A 9,653-nucleotide genomic window follows, 5' to 3' on the forward strand; every position below is an offset into this window, starting at 1 on the left:
TGAGCAGTCAGCACAGAGCCCGACGCAGGGCTCGAACTCACGGACTGCGAGATCATGACCTGAGCCGAAGTCGGACGCTCAACCGACTGAGCCACCCAGGCGCCCCTACCTAACAAAACTTGAAAGCAAAACATTCACTTATTTTCGAGTAAATTAATCACACCACATAGCAAAGCTCAAGAATATACAAATACAAAAATATCCAGCACCTAACAAGGTAAACTTCACATCTGGCATTCAAGCAAAAATTAACAGGCATTCAAAGAAGCAGAAAAATATGACCAATAAAAAGACCAAAATAAAACTTCTAGAGGTGAAAATATAATGTCTGAAATGGAAAATTCACTCTATGGGACAAATAGAAGATTAGACCTTGAAGAAGAAAAAATTAACAGTTTGAAGACATGAAATAGAAATGATCCACAATGAAGCAGAAACAGGAAAAAAATTAATGAACAGAGAATTAAATGCATCAGTGAACTGTGTGGCAATTTCAAGTAGCCTAAAATATGTGAAATTGGAGTCCCAGAAGATGAGAAGAGGTAGGAACCGAAATTTTTTGAAAAAACAACAGCTAAAATGTTTTTCCAGATTGGATGAAAACTATATATTTTTTTAAGTTTAGTTATTTATTTTGAGAGAGAGAGAAAGAGCAGGGTAGGGGCAGAGAGAGAGGGAGAGAGAGAGAGAATCCAAGCAGGATCCAGATGCTTAACCAACCGAGCCACCCAGGTGCCCCTGAATGAAAACTATATTTCACAAATCCAACGGGCTCAATGAACCCTAGGAACAAGAAACATGAGTAAAACTACACCAAAGAATCAAACTGCTCAAAATCAATAGTGAAGAGGAAATCTTAAAAGCAGTAAGAGGAAAAAAGGTCAAGACATACAGAGGAACAAAGGTACAAATTACAATACATTTCTTCTCAGAATTATGAGGGCTAGAAAACCGTGGGGCAACTTCTTTAAACTACTGGGAAGAGGGGCGCCTGGGGGACTCAGTCGGTTAAGCAGCTGACTTTGGCTCCAGTCATGATCTTACAGTTCATGAGTTCAAGCCCTGCATCAGGCTCTGTGCTGACAGCTCAGAGCCTGCAGCCTACTTCAGATTCCATGTCTCCCTCTCTCTCTGCCTTCTCCCTGTGCTCTCTCTCTCTCTCTCTCTCTCAAAAATAAATAAACATTAAAACAATGTAAACAAATAAAAATAAAAATGAGAAAATAAACTACTGGAAAGAAAAACAAACTGCCAACCTCAAGTTCTATAACCAGCAAAAATATCTCCCAAGACAGAGAAGAAACCAAGACTCTGGAAAAAATGCAAAAGTCAAAAAATTATCTTTATTAGACCGAAAGAAAAATCTTCCAGATGGAAATATCTCAAACAAAGAAGAAAGAGCACCCAAAACGGTCAATACCTGGGTAAATACATAAGATGTTTTTCTTACTATTTGAATCTCTTTAAAGATAGTTGATGATTTAAACAAAAATATTAAGATATGGAAGGTAAAATACAGGGCAACAATAACACGAAGGGCAGGAAGGGAGAAATGGAAGTATACTATTAAAAGGTCTTATACTGTACTTGAAATAAAACATCACTTCAAGTTAGGCTGGTAGAATCTAACTATATCAACAATCACACTAGGGGTGCCTGGGTGGTTCAGTTGGTTATGCATAGGATTCTTGGTTTCTGTTCAGGTCATGATCTCACAGTTCGTGGGTTCGAGCCCCATGTTGGGCTCCATGCTGACTGTGCAGAGCCTGCTTGGGATTCTCTCTCTCCTTCTCTCTCTGTTTCCCCCACTTGCTCACTCTCTCAAAACTAAATATAAAAATAAAGTTAAAAAAAACTTAGAAAATAATAATCACATTAAATATAAATGGTCTAAACATCACCAGTTGGGTGATTTTTTTTATGCATGATATAATAAATGATGCTGGAATAATTGGATGTCTATATGGGGAAAAAAAGACCTAAATCCATACCCCACACCATATAAAAAAAATTAACCTCAAATGAATTATGGCTGTAAATTGTGAAACCTACAATTACAAATCTTCTGGAAGAAAACAGAAATCAGTCTTCATGACCTCACTTGTCTTCCTCTGGACATTTTCTCAGGCCATTCTCCCTACCCGGAGTACCCTTTCCCTCACCTCTGTGTATCAAGATGTTACATCAACAACTGTCCTTCCAAATCTATAATTTTTCAGGATGCAAATCAAATATGATCTCTTCCACATTCTCTGAATCCTTTTGTAATTTTCCAACCCATTCTACTTTTTCAGTATTTCTCACTATCAAGATTCTTGAGAAATATACATCCGAATTTTCCTATAAGACAGGGAGCTCCTTGAAGGCAGAGTTCAGGTCTAATTTGTATTCCATTTTCTCCCAGTGCTTAGCACAGCACTTAGCACAAAGTAGGCATTACCAGCTTTTACCAAGACCTTGCCATATGCCAGGAGAGTGCTGGGGATGACAGCACAGAGCCAGCTCACATGTTCTGCTGCTGGGATTCCAAGAGCTGGAAGCATACCTGTTAAATAAGCCTGTTCAGTGCCTTTATGATCACTGCGAACATCAATCATTGAAACCACCATTATACTGTAAGTACTGAACAGTACAAATTTGGGCAGCTCAGTATCTTTATCCCATGTGTCCAGTTCAGAAGCTAACACACATGCGTAATGGAATCTCTCAATCACTCAAGAATTGCACTGGTCATTTTCATAATAATTTCTTGGGTTTTTTTTTTTTTAATGCTATTTCTATTTGGTGCCATTATATCACTGAAATAGGGACTTGGCCTCAGTTCTGTATTGCTGGGGGGAAAATGTAGGCTTTATTACAAATTTACATCCAAGAAGGTGGGCTGGCAGGACCAGGGAGGATTTTTCTGGTATAGGAGGCTCCCAAGAAGGCTGGAGCCATTCTCAACCAGATCCAGAAATTAGCAGGGAGAAACTGGCATCCGTGACTTTGCCCATTAAGTGAAAAGTTGAATGTGCCAAATTCTACATGGACTGCCAGAAATGCTGCCCCGAACACCCCCCAGCCTCTGCCTGAAGACATTCCAGTGCAACAAATGTGCAAAAGCCATGGCAATCCCAGACTCTCTGACCACACAGAGGGAAGGCACCTAGCTCAGACCTGAGGGAAAGTGAGAGAGGGCTTCCTAGGAGAGGAGTCACAAAGGCTCAAGGAAGTCTATGGTCTAACCAGAAACAGACTGACACATGCATAGTTTTCTGGGCAAAGCCCAGATGCTGGAGAGCAGAAGGCCACTCTGGGCCCTTGGGAGAGGGGTGGGTGAAGCCAGGGGTGAGGGGTCAGGAGCCTCCTGCTCCAGCCAGATCATGAAGGACAAAGGGCCCACAGTGCAGAGCTCAGCATTTAGGCTTTACTTTGAAGGCAATGGGGTTAATGAGAAGTCCAAATACACAGCAGAGGGCATGTGATTGGCTGCCCTAATGGGGGGAGCTTGAAGGACCCCAGAGAGACCTGTGCAGCCTGCTTCAGAAGGAAGGCCATTCTGAAGGGGTGGTGTAGGCGGAAGCACCCAGATAATAATCAAATCCCCAGAGAAGTAGGTTACAAACTGAGTAAATGCTAGGAAGCCTGGTCCCAGGGGGCTAGGAGGGCCTCAGGAAGTCAGGAAAGCCTCCCCAAAGAAGTAATATTTAGGGGGGACCAAAGGGATATGAAAAGTAGGTGAGACAGGATAAAGCCTTCCAGGCACAGAGAACAGCATGTGCTAAGGCACTGAGGCAAGGGGGGAAGCTCTGGCATTTTCTAGGCTCTCCACACTCATCTTCCATGACTCCCCCACTCCAGTGACCCTGCGCATATCTGGTCTTTCCCATCTTCCAGTCTGCGTTGCTTGTCCTTCCCCGGGAGCCCCCTGGGGCCAATTCCAGGGACACCTCCTCTGTGGAGTCCTCAGTGCTTACCTGGCACTTGGCCATTCTCTGCTCTGTGTCCCCACAACACTGTATACGTGTCTCCTCTCTAGGGTTTATCATTTTCGAAACTATTTACACATTTGGCCTTCCCACTAAATTGCAAGTGTCTTGGTCCAGAGACCATCTTTTATTTCGTCTTTTGTTTTCAACTCTGGCTTTCCGCATCGTCTGGTGCACAGAAGGCCCTCGATGAGCGGGGTTTTTACATGAAGAGAGTAATCCAGGTTTCCGAACCTCAGCACTGTTGACACTTGGGGCCAACACTTCTTTGTTTTGGGGACCCTCCTGTACATAGCATCCCTTGTTCTGGCTGCTAGATGCCAGCAACACCCTGGGGCTAGAAATTGCTCCCAGTTGAGAACCACTGGATTAGTCCAGTCAAGGCTCTCACTTTTCCAGCAGGGAAACAGGGGAGCAGAGGTGGTCTGGCAGCCAGGCTTCTCCTCTCCCTGAAGAGCTTCCAGTCAACTGGCACACACGCAATCAAGAGAGAGCCGAAAAGTCAGGCGAGGGGGAAAGAAACGGTCTCCAAACACACAGATTGCCTTATCTGAAGTCTTCTGCCAACATCAACTATCGGACCGCGGAGTTGATCCTCATCTTGTAAACGAGAAGGGAGGTGGCTCAGAGGATGACGCCCTCCCTCGCAGGCACCGAGAGAGGCTGGCCTCCCTCCAGACCCCGGGAGGTGGCCACCCGGGTCTCCACGGGACACGCAGCCCTGCCACGCGGCCACTGAAGCTGCCAGGCAAGGAGCACCGAGGTCCAGCCCCAGAAGCCTCGCCTGGGGCTGTAAGTGACAGACCCAGCAAGGAGCAAGTGAGGAAGATAGCCCCCCAGGAGCAGAAATGCAAGGGCAAAGCCTTGTCACCCTAGAGGTTTACCAACCAGGACAGGAGTTCGAAGGTCAGGCGTGTCCATGTGGGGCCAGCTCAGGATACGCTTGGCTCTGCACCCTACTGGGAGCATAACAATGCAGCGTCTCTGAACCTCAGTCTCCTCACCTGTAAAACGGACGTAATCGGAGCACATCCCATAAGCCAACGGTGTGGAGTCCTAGGCACAGCGAGTTCTTACCAAGGACAGGGTAAGCACGCGTATGTGTCACCATTGTCTGTACACACAAACCAGGTCCAGAAAGTGGCCTTTCCCCGAAAGATTTTAAATGTCTGAAGAATGGCGAGGAGGCTCTGTGACATGTGGCTGTGGGGTGGCAGGAGAGGAGAAGCCCAGATCTGCCTTCTCACTTCGGTTTCCTCGTTGATAAAGAGGAGAAAACGAAACCTCTCCTCCTCACTTGTCAAAGCTGTGGTGAGGGTCAAACCAGATGAGCATTTTCCTAACATTTGTGACTGTGATTCACGGTAAGAAACATACAGTAAAGCCTCAGATTGTGAGTAATGTGCTCTGCGAGCGTTCCGCAAGGCGAGCAAACATTTCTAACAAATTTTAACTTGATAACACGAGCGACGTCTTGTGATACGAGTAGTATGTGATGGCAAACGTCACAGGATCACAATTGAGCTACTGGTTCTCTCTCTCTCTCTCTCTCTCTCTCTCTCTCTCTCTCTCAGGCTGCAAGATTGTGGGTGACCGTCTCCCATGCTCCGATGCTCAGTCTCAGGCCACTTCTAAGCACCTATGGACGGTCCTTTGCTTTTCCATACAAAAGTAAGCTCAGGAACGCTTTGCTTCATTCTAGGTCAGGCTGCCTGCAGACACAGACCCTTTCCTCTGCTGCCTCATTGCCAGTTCGATTAAATACAGTCTGTGACAAGAGTTTATTAATACTGTACTGTAGTCAACATCCGTGCAAGCATATACAATGGCCCCCATGCAGACAAAGATTCCATGGAGCCAATAGACAGCAGTGATTCCATTAGGGACAGTGAAAGTCATCCTACACAGTAACCCTCCTCTCTCTTGTGTCCCTCACACCAGTCAGGAAGGTTTTCAAAGTGCAGGCTAATTTGTTCATTTTTCTTTATATTTTATATTTTCTTTATAATTTTGTATTATATTACAGGATTGCAATCGTTTTTATATGAATATTTTTGGGTTGTGGAATGAATCATCTGAGTTTCCATTATTTCTTGTGGGGAAATTCACTTTGATATATAAGTACTTGGGATTACAAGCATGTTTCCAGAATGAATTATGCTTGCAAACCAAGGTTTTACTGTATAGTAAAATCCAGAATGCACACAAATGAAACAAAAAAATGTCCTGAAACAATTATCTCCCTTACTGTGTTTAATGCACTCTGACAAATCCTCATCTATTTGACTTGGGTTTTTGAAATCAAATCACTCGGGTGATCTCACGACCCACTAGTGAGTCATGACCCTGCATTAGAAAAACACTACGTTTTGCAATCAATGAGAGAGTAGTTGACAAAACTGTAGAGCGATGATCAAAAGTCTGCAGATTAGCATTATGGGTGGTGTTCCAGTTAAACATTGCTGCATAACAAGCAACAGTAAAACTTAGTGGCTTACACCGATAATTTATTATTGACTCTCACAAGTGGGAGGATTACATGGTCCAGCTGGGATTGTCGTCATCTGAAAACTCAATTGGGCTGGACATCCAAGATGGCTCCCTCAGATGGCTGGTGGCCGGCTGAGAGGTCAGCTGAGGCTGTCAGCTGTCATTGGCCTCTCCCCATAGTTGCACATGGCTTCTCCGTGCGATGTAGACTTCTCGCATCGTGACAGCTGGGTTCCGAAAGAAAGCGAACCAAGAGTAAAGTTTCCAAGAATCCAGAAGCAAGGGCCTCCAAGCCATTAAAGGTTCTGCCTGGAAGGGGTCAAAGCAGTCACAGCATCATCCCAGATTCAAGGGGGAAAAACAGACTTCACCCTTGCAAGAAAGGATTGGAAAGGTCACATCGCAGGAGAGCTGCGGGATGGGAGGCATGGCTGCTTCCATCTGGAAAATATAATCCGCCGCAATCGCTGATCGGGTGAGCCTCTCTCGCTCAGCTCTTCTGGGATGGCGGGCAGATCACTTTTTTCTGTGCTGGTCTCCAGGTTTTCATCAACAGAAAAGGAGGACTCATTAAATGTGTCAAAAGACTTTCCAACTCTAACCTTCTATGATCAGGATAAAGTTGGAGAACACATACCCTGCCTTACATTTTGTGTATTTGACATAGGCTAAAATCACCCCTCTCGCTCACCTTGATTCTTGCTTTGTATCGGCCAAACCCTGAAATTCTCCTATGGGTGTTCAAATCACCTCTTTTCCCTGCCGCCAGCCTGGCGAAGTCATGCTGATGGGATCCTTGCGGGCTGGCCTCGGTTCTCACTCCTAGCACCTATCAAGACAGGAAGAAGGTTCTCTGAAGTACCCGTTTGGCGAAAACCGATCACCGGTGCAAGGAGTATTTGCAGCAGGCGGGGAACCTTGGTCTCCGTCAGGCCTGCGCCAGCCACGCAGGATAGAGGCAAAAACCGCTAGGATTTTATGAAGCATCACTTTGTCGGGGCTCAGAGGAGGTGGAAAAGAAACGCAGCAGCCAGAACTACAAAAAGGACGAATTTGCCAGACTTCAAGATCAATTCCAGCATACACCAAAATGACTGCTTTTCAGAGGGAATCGTATTTCCTGTCCACTGCATCGCAAAGCTAGAGGCACTTAAAGAATTTGAACCTGTTCTCCTTCTCTTCGGATACAGTCACTAATCTTGCCTCCTTGCCTTCTGTCTTTTTTTCCTGGGGAGGCAACCTACTCACCTAGCACATAAAATACTCATATTATGACACCCAGGCTTTAGAGATTTACATGAGAATCAGCAAACCTTATTTTAGCCCAATATAGAGAATGTGTGATGCATGGAGGGAACTCTGGGCTTATTCCCCAGATAAGTCATTTATTTCTTTCCTCAAAGAAAAATCCAATATCCTGAGATCAGATGCATATTGAAGCTTTGGTGGAAAAGAACCAGACAGGGCTGGATTAACATGTTCACATCGGCCTCTCCCCATAGAGTGATCTGTGAAGATGTGGGAGCCTCCGTGGAAGAATCGTCCCAGTGCCTCTGACCTGGTCATTGGCCACAGCATCCTGAGACGGGTTAGCGTCCACCTCACCCGAGCAATTCGGGGAGTACTTTCTGATTTGCCAACTCATGAGATATGCACGTTTTCTCTCCATGTTTCAAGAGGTTATTTATCAGCAAGCAGAAGACAGCAAGCCTGGCCTTCAGGGCTCTCGTGGACCCTCCTTCCTACCCGCTGGCCCTGCATGTGCAGCCACGCCATCAGGCCAGGCTGCTGCAGGTATCTGGGCTCAGCACCTGCTGCTCCCTCTGCCTGTGACACCTTTCCTGCCCCATCCCTACTTAGGGGCACCTATTCATGAAACGCCAAACAGCGCCTCGCACACACACAGAAGCACTGGTCCATTTTAACCGAATAACCGGACAGACGGAAAAAGAGCGACCGATCAGCCACCAGCCAGGCTGCAGGCTTTATCTCCCAAACATCACCTTTCAGTCCAATTATTTGGAACGAGCCTCGAGAAATGACACCACCTTCCATGGTAGATTCTCACAGCAGAAACCCACGAGTCTCTTCTCTGGTCCCTGCCTCTCTCTCACACCACACATCCCTGTCACCCACAAGTTCAGCCCAAGCCACCTCTGAAATAGGTCTTAAAACCCCATCCAGGGGCACCTGGGTGGCTCAGTCCGTTGAGCATCTGACTTCAGCTCAGGTCGTGATCTCGCAGCTCGTGGGTTAGAGCCCCGCGTCAGGCTCTGTGCTGATAGTTCAGAACCTGGATCCTGCTTCAGATTGTATCTTCCTCTCTCTCTGCCCCTTCCCCACTCACGCTCTGTCTCTGTCTCTCAAAAATATATAAACATTAAAAAAAATTGGGGGGGGGGGCGTCCTGGGTGGCTCAGTCAGTTAAGCGTCCGACTTCGGCCCAGGTCATGATCTCACTGTCGGTGGGTTCAAGCCCCGCATCGGGCTCTGTGCTGACAGCTGGAGCCTGGAGCCTGCTTCGATTCTGTGTCTCCCCCTCTCTCTGCCCCTCCCCTCCTCATGCTTTGTCTGTCTCTGTCTGCCAAAGGTAAATAAACGTTGAAAAAAAATTTTCGTTTTAAAAACCCGTTCACATTTCTCCTTCCCCAGAGTTCCACCATCTCTTACCTGAGTCCCCTTAAGCCAAGGATTTGTCGCCCGCGGCCAACAGCCTGCCGCTGGCACCCCCTTCCGAACCTCGTCCAAGAGCACGCACATCCCAGAGCAGCCCCAGCCAGAGACTGACAGACAGGAGGCCGAAGTCCCAGTCATTTGGCCGATGTGGGCCGTCTACACTCAGCGTGGGGCTGGTTGAGGTGCTGGCAGCCTGCGTCCCAGCTAGACTTCCTCCTCTACGCCCCCCTGCTGCCTCTCCTGCCTTCCCACAGGGATTTGTCCCTAGTAAATGCCCTGCCCCTCACATTCCAGCTCAGCGTCTGCTTCCTGAGATCTAACCTGCAATGTGTGTGGAGGTGGGTAGGGTGCCATCCAAGCAGCTGCGTGTTTAGTTCAGACGTCGGCCTGCTGCATAGTCCTTTTGGGCCGTTACAACCCAACACTACAGACTAAGGGATTTCAATAACAAACATTTACTTGTTATGGGGTTGGGGGCTGGAAGTCCAAGGTCAAGGTGCCAGCAGATTCAGTGTC

General features: G+C 46.8%; 1 long non-coding RNA gene across 1 annotated transcript; it reads left to right on the plus strand.

Annotated features, from left to right (window-relative positions):
- Positions 1-2,556: 2,556 nt before the first annotated feature.
- On the plus strand, positions 2,557-9,425 carry LOC131518277 (uncharacterized). Its single transcript, XR_009264990.1, has 2 exons — positions 2,557-2,615; positions 9,114-9,425. It is a non-coding gene; the product is annotated as an uncharacterized LOC131518277 (long non-coding RNA).
- Positions 9,426-9,653: the final 228 nt, after the last annotated feature.

This window comes from Neofelis nebulosa, chromosome 7, assembly GCF_028018385.1.
Source record: "Neofelis nebulosa isolate mNeoNeb1 chromosome 7, mNeoNeb1.pri, whole genome shotgun sequence".
NCBI lineage: Eukaryota > Metazoa > Chordata > Mammalia > Carnivora > Felidae > Neofelis > Neofelis nebulosa.